Source organism: Centroberyx affinis, unplaced genomic scaffold (assembly GCF_046629955.1).
Source record: "Centroberyx affinis isolate AG114_WGS23_722 - 3 ecotype Tasmania unplaced genomic scaffold, CSIRO-AGI_Caff_v1 ptg004071l_1, whole genome shotgun sequence".
Taxonomy (NCBI): domain Eukaryota; kingdom Metazoa; phylum Chordata; class Actinopteri; order Beryciformes; family Berycidae; genus Centroberyx; species Centroberyx affinis.
The window spans coordinates 179,831-194,796 of NW_027281860.1; the positions used below are offsets into that span (position 1 = coordinate 179,831).

The 14,966-nt window shown below is 40.4% G+C and overlaps 1 pseudogene; it reads right to left on the minus strand.

Annotated features, from left to right (window-relative positions):
* Positions 1–539: 539 nt before the first annotated feature.
* LOC139663650 (uncharacterized) lies at positions 540–9,290 on the minus strand (annotated as a pseudogene).
* Between the last annotated feature and the right edge of the window lie 5,676 nt (positions 9,291–14,966).

Consider the following 14,966-nt stretch of genomic DNA (forward strand, 5'->3'; position numbering starts at 1 on the left):
CTCCTCTTCACTCTGTCGCTGCAGCACAAAACAACTTTGTCGTTTGATTTCTAAAATGCAACAACAGCCACTCAAAAAGTTGCTTTTATTACAGCATTTATTTTGTTATTATTTCCCACCAAAAGCACTTGAATGCGCAGAGAAGTTGTATCAACTACGACTTTGTAAGTAGAAGTTTACGAGGAGCGCTTGAAGGCAGCATGAACCAGGAAATCAGGGAATAGCGTGACGTGTGGTGCAGAGTCAACAGAGTTCATTACCACCTTTTTACTTTTAATGATGTGCCTCACTGCACGTACAGCTGGTATATGTGTAACTCTGATAACTTTGACCTTATTGTAAATAGCGCATGCTTGTAGATGGAATGGAAATAGGACTATTTTTTTATCTATTAAAGTTAATTGTAAATGAATCCAGTATACATTTTAAATAATACATTTAAAATTTATGAAATTTTAGTGAGGCCCTAAAATGACTAAGTCCATGTCCCAGTCTTTGCTCTTTGCTTTGTACCATTTTAACGTATACATAGTATTATAACCTATACATAGTATTATACCCTTTGGTGTGTATATTGTTGCAACAATGTTAACTATCTTGTTTGGTATATTTCTTTGTGTTCATTTAAAACAAGTATTTTTACAATTTGGCTGTAAAGTTTGGGGTTGAACATTTCATATGTCTCAGTTATATAATGTGACGGTTCAAAATGGTTCAGTAGCCCTGAAATAACATGCAAGTAGTGACAAAAATTTGCACTGTAGGTATGAACAACAGAGACTGAACATATTTCATATTTAGTGATGGGCGAATTACCCAAAAAAGTAATTAATTATTTTCATTCCCTTACATTCCCTTGATAAAATCAAAGTAGTGGGAATACTTTCATCCAGAGAAAGTCAACTTTTCTTCCATTTCTCATTCTAAGCAGCTCATGGTGTCCCCATGCCAACAGAGAGGACAGTTTACAGGATTGTGACGATAATCACATAATTTAGAGGGGGGGATAACAAAAGTAACAACTTATTTTTTGATTAGTAGCTGTATGGTTACTACTAAAACTGAAATAATAATTCATTACACTACTTGTGACAAGTAATGATATTTGACACATTACCACGTTATCACCCAACACTGTCTCCGCTTTGAAAGAGCTCTAACAATCACCACTTTTTTTTTAAGTTTTCAAAGCAACATGAGCCAACTAACAGAGAAAATAGGCCAAATAGTGAGCGCCTGAGTTTCAGGTGAATTGGTTAGAAAAACTGCAAATTACTGTGGTGAGGGAAGCAGTCTGGAAAATCATGACAACATGCCAAACAGAGACAAACTGTGAATTGTGACAAACTGTCACAATTCACCAGCAGGGAAAGACAGACACTTTGGTGTTAAACACCAAACACCTTGAATCAACACTTCTGTGACACAGTTTCAACAAAACCTGTAAATTGAGTTTAACAAGCTGGTATTTAAGGCCGCCATTCAGAACCGCTTCCAAGACCAACAAACAAGACAGAAAACCTGCAGTGTAAAGAGAAGAAAACCTCTGAGCACGGAGAAAGTAACAACATCTCATCAGGCGTCTTTTTATCTTTTTCCTACATCTGGACAGGTTGAAGTTTGGAGAGAGCCAAAGGTATCAATCCATAATGTAATGTCTGTTGCCAAACATGGTGGTGGATCTGTAATGGTATGGCGCCATCTACTGGGGAGTCATTTTACAGGACCAAGAGCACCCTAGGGTGCAAACACTGCTCCCTCACAATGTTCCCATATTCCAACAGGATAACGCCCCCAAACACACTGCTAAACAAATTCAAGAATGGTTTCATGAACAGCAGGATGAAGCCAAACTCCTTCCACGGCCCCGTTCAGCAGATCTAAACATCACTGAACCTTTATGGGAAATAGATTTCCTCCTCCTCCATCCCTCAAAGAACTGGAGGCTTTCCTTCTTGAAGAAAGCTCCAATATCCACCGCACACAGTTCAGTACTTGGAAGATGATATAACAAGCAGTACTGAAGCCCTTCTGGAGGCAAAGGATGGTCCTACTCATTATTAGCTACTTGATATTCATCTATTGTTATTTTACAGTGTTTCTGCTATTTTGCCCCTAACTCAGCCCATCCTAACCGTTCTAGGAAGATGATTTAGCCAACAACTCTGTTTTGCTCAGATTACACCTTCCACTTCAAAAGTCTCTTGATCCCCTTCAGTTATCTCACTCTTTCTGAATGGAGCTGACTGGACACCAACCGCCGATCTGTGGCAGTGGCCATAATTTAACCTGCGTCCAAAACTGATCTTGCAGTTTTTATCACTAAAATGGAAACCAAAGAACAAGCAAAAAATCCACGCAAACACATTTGGATGTAATATCTAAAAATTATTTCACATCAGGGGAGCTTTCAGGACCAGTGTTCCCTCTGTGTGCAAAATAGTTTGGTGTCTTACATCCAATAATTTATCACACTGACCAAATAATAATATCTTGTCAGTCATCAGTCATTTATCCACTTTGTCCCCTGAAATTTAGTGGACATAAGAAAGTTTGGAAGTTTGGGTGGCAAATGATATTCGATGCAGGGCCTTTGCCTTTGCTTTGAGTACCACCAACCCCCATCCCCACCCCATATGTGAAGATGAGATGTGAGATGAAATATTGGCCTCTCTCTCACGCTGGGATTTCCCTGAATTTCGCCTGGTACAAATTACACATTGCTGAAGCTAACTGGATTGGACTGAAAAATACAACAACAATCAACAACAACAAATCCTATGAAAATAACAAAATCAACAATGCGTTTGCTCTACTCCCATTACTTTCCGACTTCCCACGTAGGCCTACCCTTTTAGCCTTCAAACCAGAAGTCATTGGCTCCAACGGTAAGCTGAAAACCTTTAAATAGCTCACAAAGACATAGTTTCAATTTTAAAAAATCGCTAACTGTTACCACAAAAAGTCAGGCTATTGTAGTTATTACAATAGGGTTATTGTAATAACTACAATAGTAGTTATAAAATAGGTCTCACATAATTTTATGACAATACATAATACCGCATTTCAATAAAATATGTACTAAAAATTACAAAAGTGTGCTCATGTAGGCTACAACTTTGTGTTGCTCGCCTGTTTCAACTCGTCACTTCTGAGTACAATCCTCAGTCAAAGTATGTATCATTGAATGACAAATATAAGGCATATATAGTGAAACAAGCTTCATAATGGCAAAAGGAGTCTACAATAAGATGAGGAAAAAAATACAATGGACATCTGATCATTAGAGTGAATTGAGTAAAATGGTTAAAATGGTTATGGTATGGTATGGTATGAGAATCACAGTTAAGTTAATTAAGAATTCCTCAGAGACATTTTGATGATACAACAGATGATCATACGTGATTTCTAGCTATAAGTGTGAATGATTTGCCACACGTGTTGACATCAGATTGATCTAAATATGATTTTAGAGTTAGCAAAAAGGCACAATGTGATTGTTGCCACAAATAATAACAGAGATAACAATAATCTAATCACTGACTGTGCTACTGTATAATGCAAAACTATTTTTCTTTCAGTTTCTCCTCCACTGGATCAGATGGAAATTTCATTTCTCTGTGTTTTTTATCTCCCTCTCTGGATAAAATGGCATCTCCAGGATAGTTTGGTTCTTCTCTGATGTCAGCACGCCTTCACACAGGGAGTCATGGATCCTCTGCCATGAGTCCACCTCTGAGCGCCAAAGTGCAGCTCTGGCTCTGATGAACTGTGAGACTTCACTCTTGCTGCCTTTGGCCAGACTGATGCTGTCTTTGCAGATGAAGAAGACGTCCAAGCCAATGAAAAGGGCATTGAGCGTGATTAAACCAGCTCTGGCTGACTGGGAGAGGGCAAGAGGCCCTTTGGCTGCCGCCTGTCCTATGTCTGGGAGGTCTGAGGCCACCTTGGGCACATTACGTAATGCTTTACCTTCCTGGACCGCCACCTTGCCAGCACTTGTAATCAGCTCTTCACTTTTCAATATCTTCACAGCAGAGACGCCATCAACAATGGAATCAATGCCTTTTCCAATAGCACCAGCATTAGTGAGCACCTTGCCTATGCCCAGGGCCACATCCACATTACTCATTTCCATTCTGGTGACTGTTTGACTGGACACCTCCTCTAGACAATCCTGGAGACTCTGTACATCCTCCATAAAGCTTTGGAAGACTTCACTGGCTTTCTGTTGGTGTTTACGATTGACTCCAATCTCTGTGCCTGCAGTGACTACGCTGTTGACTCCGCTGGTAATTCCCATCCCAACCCCAGTCATGGTCAGCGCTAAAGACACCCCAGCTGTTACAGGTGCTAACGCCAGCCCAACGATGGAAAGCACACCTCCAATCACCCCCACCGAGCTGCCTGCCACACTGGAGATCTTCGCCCCCTTCTTCATCCTGTCGAGTTGGACAGCACTTTCCTCCAGGTCGGTTAGAAACTCAAGCATCCCGGGTTGTCGCTGGCTGAACTCACTGATGAAGCCAGAACTTGACACTTCCTGGAACAAGAACACTAGCCTAAAGTGGTGGTCCATCCTGACAAAGAGAAAAGAGATTGGAGGAAAGTTTTCATTCATTTCATTCAATACCAGTGCTTTGATGTGTATAGAACCTTATATCATTATTGAAATGTTAGGCAGGCTATCTATTTTATGCAGTAGCGTGTCCAGGTCATTTTGACTGGGGTGGCCGAGGTAGGGCACAGACTGAAGCAAGGGTGGCACTGAGCGGCATTTAGGAGGGATGTAGGCAGGTCCCACTGCTGTGTGGGTGTTGAAAGGAAGTGTTTTAACTGCTTTTTGAATTCAACTGTTGGAGATTGTGTTTGCCGTATGTGTTTATAGCCGACCTGTTGGACAGCAGCGCTCCCGGCTATCTGGAGGTATGAAAGCTCTACAGTGAAGTGATGAAATTTTGAGCACAAGGCTACAGAAGAGATTTAGGGCCACATGAAAAGAAAATTTGGAGTTCTGAGGTTATTCTCAGAATTCTGAGAATAAAGTCAGATTCCTGACTTTCTTCCTCAGAATTCTGACATTAGTGTCAGACTTTAGAGTCAGAATTCTGATTCTATTCTCAGAATTATAAGATTCTCAGAACTCAAATACATTTTTCACATGTAGCCCTAATCCTCTTCCGTACAAGGCCCAGGTTGAAAAGAACCAGAATTCATATCAGTATAGTGATGCCTATCAGTATAGTTGTTTGTAATTGTGTCTTCTCTTTGCTCCCCTTGGTGTGTTTCTTAGAATACAGGAGCATACTTTTTGAAAAAAAAAATCCATTGGTTTGATGGTCCCGGCCTCTAACATCATCAACCAATCATAACTCAGGATTCTGGGGTGGCACCTGGGGTGGCCAATCATATTTCAGGGTTGGCCCTGGCCACCCCCTAGACACGCCCTTGATTTTATGCTAATTAATAACTGCCAAAGACTTCCAGTGTATATGAAATTGTACACCCCAAAAAGCCACACTTGATGGAAATATGAGAATATCCACCTAGCTTCACCTTTTTCTACAAAAATATTGTAGGAGTGCCAAGGGCCTCTGAGTGAAAATAATAAAGTTTGGGTGTCAGGAGTTACTAAGCCAAAATCTGGTCATGAATCATCGCACAGTAATTTTGAAAACTACGTCTGTTAGAGGGTGACTCTGTTGGCTCCACGCTTTACCCCCTCTGTGTTGGGAGCTTTTTGTGAAGGGAGTTCTTAAAATCAAAAACTTTAAAAATTAGTTGTTGAATGAAAAGCCTGAAAATTAGCCAGTTAGTGCACTCTATTTCTTTCCAAAAGCTGAGGTAACTATGTCTGCAGAGAGGAATGCCACTGTCATGTAATGGAGTGTAATGGACAACGACATTTTCAACCACATGTTATCAGAGTCCACACTTCATTCTTGTATGAACCACAATACCCTGCTGAGCAGTGACCGACTGGAATATAAAAATGGCCCTGGAAATTTGGCCCAAACTGACCCACAGATACTCAACCTACCTTTTGAATTTTAGTTTTTCTTAGAATATAGTACAAAAACACTCTTACATATCTGGGGGAAAATTCTGACCCCAACTTATAGCATTTCAGAACCCCTCATCACCTCAATTGTCAATTGTTGGAGAAAACAATAATGTTGCTTTGTTTGGTTTACTCCATTGCAACTAAAGGAAACTTTGGCTCTTGGGCGTCCATCATTTTGTACAGGTCAGTTTGATACTTCTTTAATGGAAATGACTTAAACATTAAAATGAAGCTCAATCAATTATATATTTTTTGTAATTATGTTTGAAGATATGGTGAAGTATAAACAAAGGAGTCAATCATGCTGACCAGATTTGCATCACAATAGCTGGTGACAATAACTGATAACACTGTGAATAACTGTGATCTCGGCCCAACCAGATCATACATGAGTAATGCTTACCTGATTTCAACAAGCTGATTGATATGACAAAGCATACTTTGTATGTCGTCTTTAGACAAATCCACAGCAAGGTGAACCACCGTTTCATTAGTCATCTTCTGCCAAAAGTCACTGATAGAGCTGTGAATGGGAAGATTAGTTAATTTCTACATATTGTGTAGTTTCTTTTGTACAATTTGTATATTATTTCAGGGAAAACAGAATGCATAAATTCTCAACTTACCTTTTCTCTATGCTCTCACAGATTTTCTGGGTGATGCGTATGTATTTGTCCAACTGAAGTGCCAGCACTTGCACATTGTGAAGGCTGGGAAGGAAGAAGACACTTGCATCTCTCTTAAACTCGAGGAGCAGCGGGCAGACCAGCCTTGCAGCCGTGATGACAGCCTGAACACTGTCATGGCTGATCCTTCGGGGCAGCTGTAGGACCTGGTTCTTCTCCATGAACACATGCAGCGAGGTGACCGCCAGCCTCTCCACAGCATCCAGGAAGTAGTCAAGCTTCTCCAAGCCGAGCAGAGTATTCTTCAACACAACAGCCAGCTCCTTCTCCAGCTCTTCACGCCTGCTGTCTGCAGTCAGGCTCAGCTTGCTCTTCGTGTATTCTAGCAGGGCCTCAGCTGTGTTCTCAGACTTCCTAACATGGTCGAAGCTCAGGTCGATTCTGTCATCCCTGTCTTTGATGTCCAACATCATGATCACCTCTGTCTCCCTCTCTAGAATCCATTTAGGGTGCCTGTCACTGAATTCTCTCACTGTGTCAATGTGGCTGAGGGTATCTGAGGCGTACCGGCACAAAGCCTCCTGCAGTTCCTCTCTGCAACACAAAATAACAATGAAAACGTGACTCATTTCTGACCTGGACCCTATTTCTCATCTTTTTCCATCTTACCGATTGATTCTGACCAAAATCTCATCAGTTGCTTCACTATAGAGCTGCTTAAGTCTTGCTTGTCCGGCTCAACAATACAGTCCTATAGGGTCAATGGACTCTCCAAAATGGACTCTCAATCCCAAAAAAACCAAAAGCATGTCTTTTTCAACATATTGATTGCTTGTTGCTGTCTCTGTCAGACATTTGTCAGTGCTTTCAGTTCTTAACAGACAAATATTGTTTGCTAGTGTGTGAAAGGTTTTGTTTTCTTAACTAAAGAGCTTTGAGTTGGGCCACATATTTTTTCGGCCGCATAGGGGATCTATTTTGTGTGTGTGTGTGTGTGTGTGTGTGTGTGTGTGTGTGTGTGTGAGAGAGAGAGAGAGAGAGAGCGAGAGAGAGAAAGAGAGAGAGTAATAAAAGCAGTTATATACTGAACAAAAATATAAACGCAACACCTTTGTTTTTGCTCCCATTTTTCATGAGTTGAAATAAAAGATCAGATCTAAAACTTTTTCTATGCACACAAAAGGCTTATTTCTCTCAAATTTTGTTCACAAATTTGTTTAAATCTGTGTTAGTGAGCACTTCTCCTTTGCCAAGATAATCCATCCACCTGCACAGGTGTGCCTTGGGCTGGTCACAATAAAAGGCCACTCTAAAATGTGCAGTTTTTATCACACAACACAATGCCACAGATGCCGCAAGTTTTGAGGGAGCGTGCAGTTGGCATGCTGACTGCAGGAATGTCCACCAGAGCTCATGTTGCAGGATGATAATGCACGGCCCCATGTTGCAAGGATCTGTACACAATTCCTGGAAGCTGAAAACATCCCAGTTCTTCATGGCCTGCACACTCACCAGACATGTCACCCATTGAGCATATTTGGGATGCTCTGGATCGGCGTGTACGACAGCGTGTTCAAATTCCTGCCGATATCCAGCAACTTGGCACAGCCATTGGAGAGGAGCGGACCAACACTCCACAGGCCACAATCAACAACCTGATCAACTCTATGCAAATGTGTCGCACTGCATGAGGCAAATGGTGCTCACACCAGATACTGACTTGTTTTCAAAAAATGCATATCTGTAGCCCTAGTCATGTGAGATCCATAGTTCAGTGCCTAATAAATGTCTTTTTAAAAAATATTTTTTTTAATAAAAGAAAGATAAAACTGCACATTTTAGAGTGGCCTTTTATTGTGACCAGCCCAAGGCACACCTGTGCAATAATCATGCTGTTTAATCAGCATCTTGATATGCCACACCTGTCAGGTGGATGGATTATCTTGGCAAAGGAGAAGTGCTCACTAACACGGATTTATAAAAATTTGTGAACAAAATTTGAGAGAAATAAGCCTTTTGTGTGCATAGAAAAAGTCTTAGATCTTTCATTTCAACTCATGAAAAATGGGAGCAAAACCATTAGATTTATTATTATCATTATTATGAGAGAGACTATTGCACCCAAGGTTAACTGTGTGGCTTTAGGTAAAAAATTGTGGATTTCAGTTTTCAAAATGCTACACTGAGTTCAGTTAAATACGCTACTGGTGACACATTTAAGATGACAGTAATCTATAGACCTAACAAATAAAGCATGACATAATAAAAACTATGCTATAGGACTATAACTCTTTATTTGCCAATTTGCTCATATTTTCTTAATCCTGGCTCAGCAGTTGTCTAAAAATTTAAAACATGGCTTACCTGGCCACAGACACTTGTCCGTCTCCTATTGGTTTCCTGTCGTCGTCTTCTTGTGGCTTCATCTTATTAGCTGCGTGGATAAAATAAGTCGAGTTTAGAAATCTTAAGCTTTACAGGCCAAAAAACACTGACTCGTCCGTGAGCAGTGAACTGAACATACTCTGAAGTAACTTGGTAAGTGAGACAATTAATCCTGTAAGGAAAAACTTCGACGGGTGAAAGCTCAGCTGTGTTGAGTTTCGTTTTCGTTTGTCAATATTGAACAACACCCACTCCCGTGACAAGCCGTTCAAGGCTCGCAGTCATAAGCTGAGAACACAAACGACCACATACAGTGAGTAGGGAAAGAGTCGAGGCTGTGCCAACATCTGATGATAAAAATGATTTTATTGTTTGGCATTCTCTGTAAATAATTTCTATCATTGCGTGGTTCAGATTTCAGTCTTTGTTTACATTTTTTTTTATTTACCACAATTTTTTGTTATGAATCCATTAAATGATCAGTTCTACATGCCTGGTGCATTTCCTCCTCTTCACTCGCTGCAGCACAAAACAACTGTCGTTTGATTTCTAAAATGCAACAACAGCCACTCTAAAAGTGTTGTAACTTTTGTTACAGCATCCATTTTGTTATTATTTCCCACTGAAAAAGCACTTGAATGCGCAGACAAGTTGTATCGGCTACTTACGAGTTTGTAAGTAGAAAGGCGGAGTTTACGAGGAGCACTTGAAGGCAGCATGAATCAGGAAAGCAGGGAATAGCGTCACATACTGTTTACAGAGTCAACACACACTAATGCAAATGTCGATCATGCCAGTGAAATTGGTGAGTTAATTACTTTTAATGATGTGCCTCACTGCACGTACACGGTATATGTTTAACTTAACTCTGATAACTTTGACCTTGTTGCAAATAGCACATGCTTGTAAATGGAATGAAAATAGGACGTTTTTTAATGTTATTTTCCAGGATACATTTTTAAATCACTAAAATTTATGAAAATTGTATTTTTCATAAAATTACCCAGTTACCCAGAATGCCTCTGACATAACAAGCAAGTAGTGACAAAAATTACACTGTATGAACAACAGAGGCTGAACATATTTCATATTCAGTGATGGGGGAATGACCAAAAAAGTAATTAATTATTTTCATTCCCTTACATTCCCTTGGTAAAATCAAAGTTGTGGGAATACTTTCATCCAGAGAAACTCAACCTTTCTACCATTTCTCATCTAGCTCAGTCCCCATGCCAACCGAGAGGACAATTTGCAGTATTGTGACGATAATCTGATATTTAGAGGGGAGTGATAGGGGCCATAACAAAAGTAACAACTTATTTTTGGATTAGTAACTGTGAGGTTACTGAAACTGAAATAGTAATTCATTACACTACTGAATGTGAATTGTGACAAACTGTCACAATTCACCAGCAGGGAAAGACAGACATTTTGGTGCTAAACACCACACACCTTGAATCAACACTTCTGTGACACAGTTTCAACAAAACCTGTAAATTGAGCTTAACAAGCTGGTAGAAGAAAGAAAACCTCTGAGCAGCGGAGAAAGTAACATCGTCAGTCGTCTTTTTCCTACATCTGGACAGGTTGAAGTTTGGAGAGAGCCAAAGGTATCAATCCATAATGTAATGTCTGTTGCCAAACATGGTGGTGGATCTGTAATGGTATGGCGCCATCTACTGGGAGTCATTTTACAGGACCAGGAGCACCCTAGGGCCCTCATGATGTTCTCATAGTCCAACAGGATAACGCCCCCATACACATCGCTAAACAAATTCAAGAATGGTTTCATGAACAGCAGGTTGAAGCCAAACTCCTTCCACGGCCCCGATCAGCAGATCTAAACATCACTGAACCTTTATGGGAAACAGATTTCCACCTTCATACCTCAAAGAACTGGTGGCTTTCCTTCTTGAAGAAAGCTCCAATATCCACCGCACACAGTTCAGCACTTGGAAGACGATATTACACGCAGGATTGAAGCTGCTCTGCAGGCCGAGGGTGGCCTATACTCCTTATTAGCTACTTGATATTCATGTATTGTTATTTTACATACATGCTAATTTGCCCCTAACTTTTTTAGCCCATCCTAACCATTCTAGGAAGATGATTTAGCCAACAACTCTGTTTTGCTCAGATTACACCACCACACTATCCAGAAGTCTCTTGATCCCCTTCAGTTATCTCAGTCTTTCTGAATGGAGCTGACTGGACACCAACAGCCTGTTTGTTCAAATTATGTGCCAACCAGTCACTCATAAATGTCAAGCTTTGAAAGGAGTATGATTATTTTAATGATGATTGATGAACTCCCTCCTCACTAGGCCTAAATTAAAGGGAAGCTGCCGTGTAAGGCAAGGCCAGGCTTCAAAAGCCAAATTAATTAATTTATTATTATTATTATTATTATTATCATTATTTATTTACTGATTTAACCTATATTCTATAAATATGACGTGACATTTTAAGAGCTATCTTTGCCATGTTTTGACATATGGCAAGCATAAATGGACCAGTCATAAAACCAGAAAGCCTTTGTTTAACCTTTACAAGTCATGGCTCAGTACCCACTGTCAGCCATACTGCTAGCACTGATGCCCTTGTCAGACTGTAGTTTTAGTTATCCAAACATTTCTCAGAGGCAGAGCTGGAGGCAGAAATGATCACATTGGTTGAGTTAAAACTCAGTGGGCGGAGCCAAGAGCTACAGTTTTTTTCATAGCGCAAGTTAGCTGGCAAACTTGAGTGGCAAAGAAGGGATTGTCAAAATATAAATAAAATGTAAATGGGATAACCTATTATTTTCATTCATTCTTGACCATGACAGTCATGATCTTGGAAGGTCAGCAGGCTATAGCTAACCAGCTTGACAACCATAGGCTAGTATGGCCTACATAACTTAGGTTAGCTAGCTAGTTAGTCTGGCTAAATTGTGTTTTTTCAGTTAGTAGCAGAGTATTAGTCTTCATAATATTAGCTCCCTCCTCTCTTACCTCTTGCATTTTTCACTTGGCTTCAGTCTAATGTTAATTAGACCGAAAAACAGATTATTTGGCCCCGCCCATTGAGGTTTAACTCAACCAATGAGATTACTTCTCTCTCCAGAACAGCTCTGCCTCCAAGAAATGCTTGTAGAACTAAAACTCCAATCTGAAATACCTGGGGTGCTGCAGGTAAAAATGACAAGCCTCAAGGATGCTATAGGCCTATCTTACACTGTTAGTCAGCAGGATGATATTCATGAAATGCAGTTCAATATTCAAACTGGCTTTGAGTCTCTTTTGATGTAAAAATATGATAGTGTCCGAAAACTGACATTTTTGTTCATCAAGGCACAGTAATATCATTGGAACATTTACAGACAATGCACAGACAGTTAACAGTTTACATCATCCTATAGCTTAAACAATTCAGAAATTAGAGGCCTGATTTTTTTTTTTTTTTTTTTTTTTTGCATTTTTGGGTTCATTAGATAGTACAAAGTAGACAGAGACCGGAAAAACGAAGAGAAAGGGGGATGGCATGTGACAAAGGTCCCGGGCCGGATTATAGGACACCCCCCATATATTTTTAATAAAAGGTCAAATATCAACCTGATATTTCAATCCAACACCACTACACACATCCGCCTGGTCGCTGTCCAGCATAACCATAGCCTTCAGGAGCAGTTTGGGTGCTGGAGTGCCTTGCTCAGGGGCATCTTGGCAATAGTTGTTGAAGGAGGGAGGAGAGCGTGTCGCTCCTTCACTTGCTCCCCACACGCATTTTCCCAGCCAGGGTTCAAAACGGTGCCCTTCCAGTGGTTCTCAACGTGGGGTCCGGGCGACCACCAGGGGTCCTTGAGGGGGTCCAGAGGGTCCCCAGCAAATTGATGGATTGTTAAACTTCACCATTATTTAGTTTACAAGAAGTTAACACAATTAGAGAATGTAGAAGAAAAGACTATTTTGATCATAGTTTCCCTGTTTATGTCTCCTGTACCTACAGTACAGATAGTCATGTAATTCTGGGCAAAATCGCATCTTAACAATAAAAATATTCTCAGATTTGGGACAAAATCTCATCAAACGGGGGTCCTTGATATGAAAAAGGTTGAGAATCAGTGCTCTAGGCTGTTCTGCTATGTCGGTGATAGCTGCTCAGTGATCAGCTGGGCTTGTGTGAGGAGTCAGCACAGTGTGTGAGCTGTGTGAGCTGTTATTATTATTATTGGTGCGGTGCTGTGGAGAGACAGCACTGAGCAGACTGAGCATGCTGTTGTATTGCCCCAGGGCACAAACACAGGTGTGTGTGTGTGTATGTGTGTGTGTGTGTGTGTGTGCGAGTCAAACTGACAGCTACTCACTTCTGACTTACCATCTGTCTGTTTCCATTTTATTTCTGCTCATGTTCCTGCTTCTAACAGGCAGGCGAGCTCAAGAAGAGAGTGATCAATGCTAACAAATCCATCGCATCTTTCTTTCCTTCTCTCTCTGTGTTTCTTTATTTCTTTCTGTTTCTCACTCCTTTCTTTTGTTCTTCCTTTCTTTCTCCTTCTTTCTTTCTTTCTTTCTTTCTTTCTTTCTTTCTTTCTTTCTTTCTTGCTTTCTTTCTGCTCAAGAAGAGAGTGATCAATGCTAACACGTCTTTCTTTCTTTCTTTCATTGTCTCTCTCCTTTCTTTCTCTCTCCTTCCTTTCTGTTTCTCTCTCTTTTCTTTCTTTCATTTCTTTCTTTTTCTTTCTTTCCTTCTTTCTCTCTTCTTTATTTCCTTCTTCCTTCCTTCCTTGTTTGTTCTTTCTTTCTTACTTTCTTTCTTACTTTCTTTCTTTCTGTCTTTTCTATTTCTTTCTTGCTTTCTTTCTTTCTGCTCAAGAAGTGATCAATGCTAACACACGTCTTTCTTTCATTCTCTCTTTCCTTTCTTTCTCTCCTTCCTTTCTGTTTCTCTCTCTTTTCTTTCTTTCTTTTCTTTCCTTTTCTTTCTTTCCTTCTTTCTCTCTTCTTTCTTTCCTTCTTCCTTCATTCCTTTGTTTGTTCTTTCTTTCTTTCTTTCTTTCTTTCTCTCTCTCCTCATAGGGACAAGGCAGATGTAGTGAATGGAAAGGTGGCTTGAAAAAATAAATGAATGCCTTTTTCTTTATTTCTCTACTTTTACTTAATGTATCAGTCAAAGTTCTCTGGTTCATTCACTGAGTCTGTGTCTTTATGTGAAAGATTTATAGAGCCACTACATTTAAATCATGTCAGCTTATTTTATTACTCGTTTCCATGTAATTCACCATTCTCTCTCACATTCATCGAGAGAACAGCAACAGCTCTGGGAATCAATATGTTTTCAATTTACAGCAGCCACTCACTTCCTTCACATTTTAATTCAAACTTCTTCTTCTGTCCTAAAACGTCTGTGCTGGTAAGCCAGTGGCCTTTATCAGATCTTAAATTATTGCCTTTCTGACAGTTCAGCTTCACACTGAGCTCCAACCGCTCATTATGTCTCACTGGGGTCTGATCTGAGACCAGTTGGTAAGTGAGCGCTCTGCCACAGTGCCAGGCTCCTGTGGTTTGCGTGAAGAGCGAACTGAGATCAGTGGGGAAGAAATACAGATGTGCTGGATGCCCTGTTTCCATGGAAACAGTGCAGAGCCCGCCTTACCCCCTATAGCTTGTACACACCGCTGTGCATATGCCCATGTGTGTGTGTGTGTGTGTCATGTCTTAATATGTCCACTGACATTATCGAATTAGGGGTCCTTCCAGCCTATCAAGCTAGCCTCTCACAGCCAGGTTTAGTAGAAGCATTTGATTTATCATTTCATCCTCTTCTAACAACTTTTAGACCATCATGGGACGCTAAATCTCTCCATTGAAGTTCGTACTAATGAAATTCTTAGGTGGGTCAGCAGGGTGAGG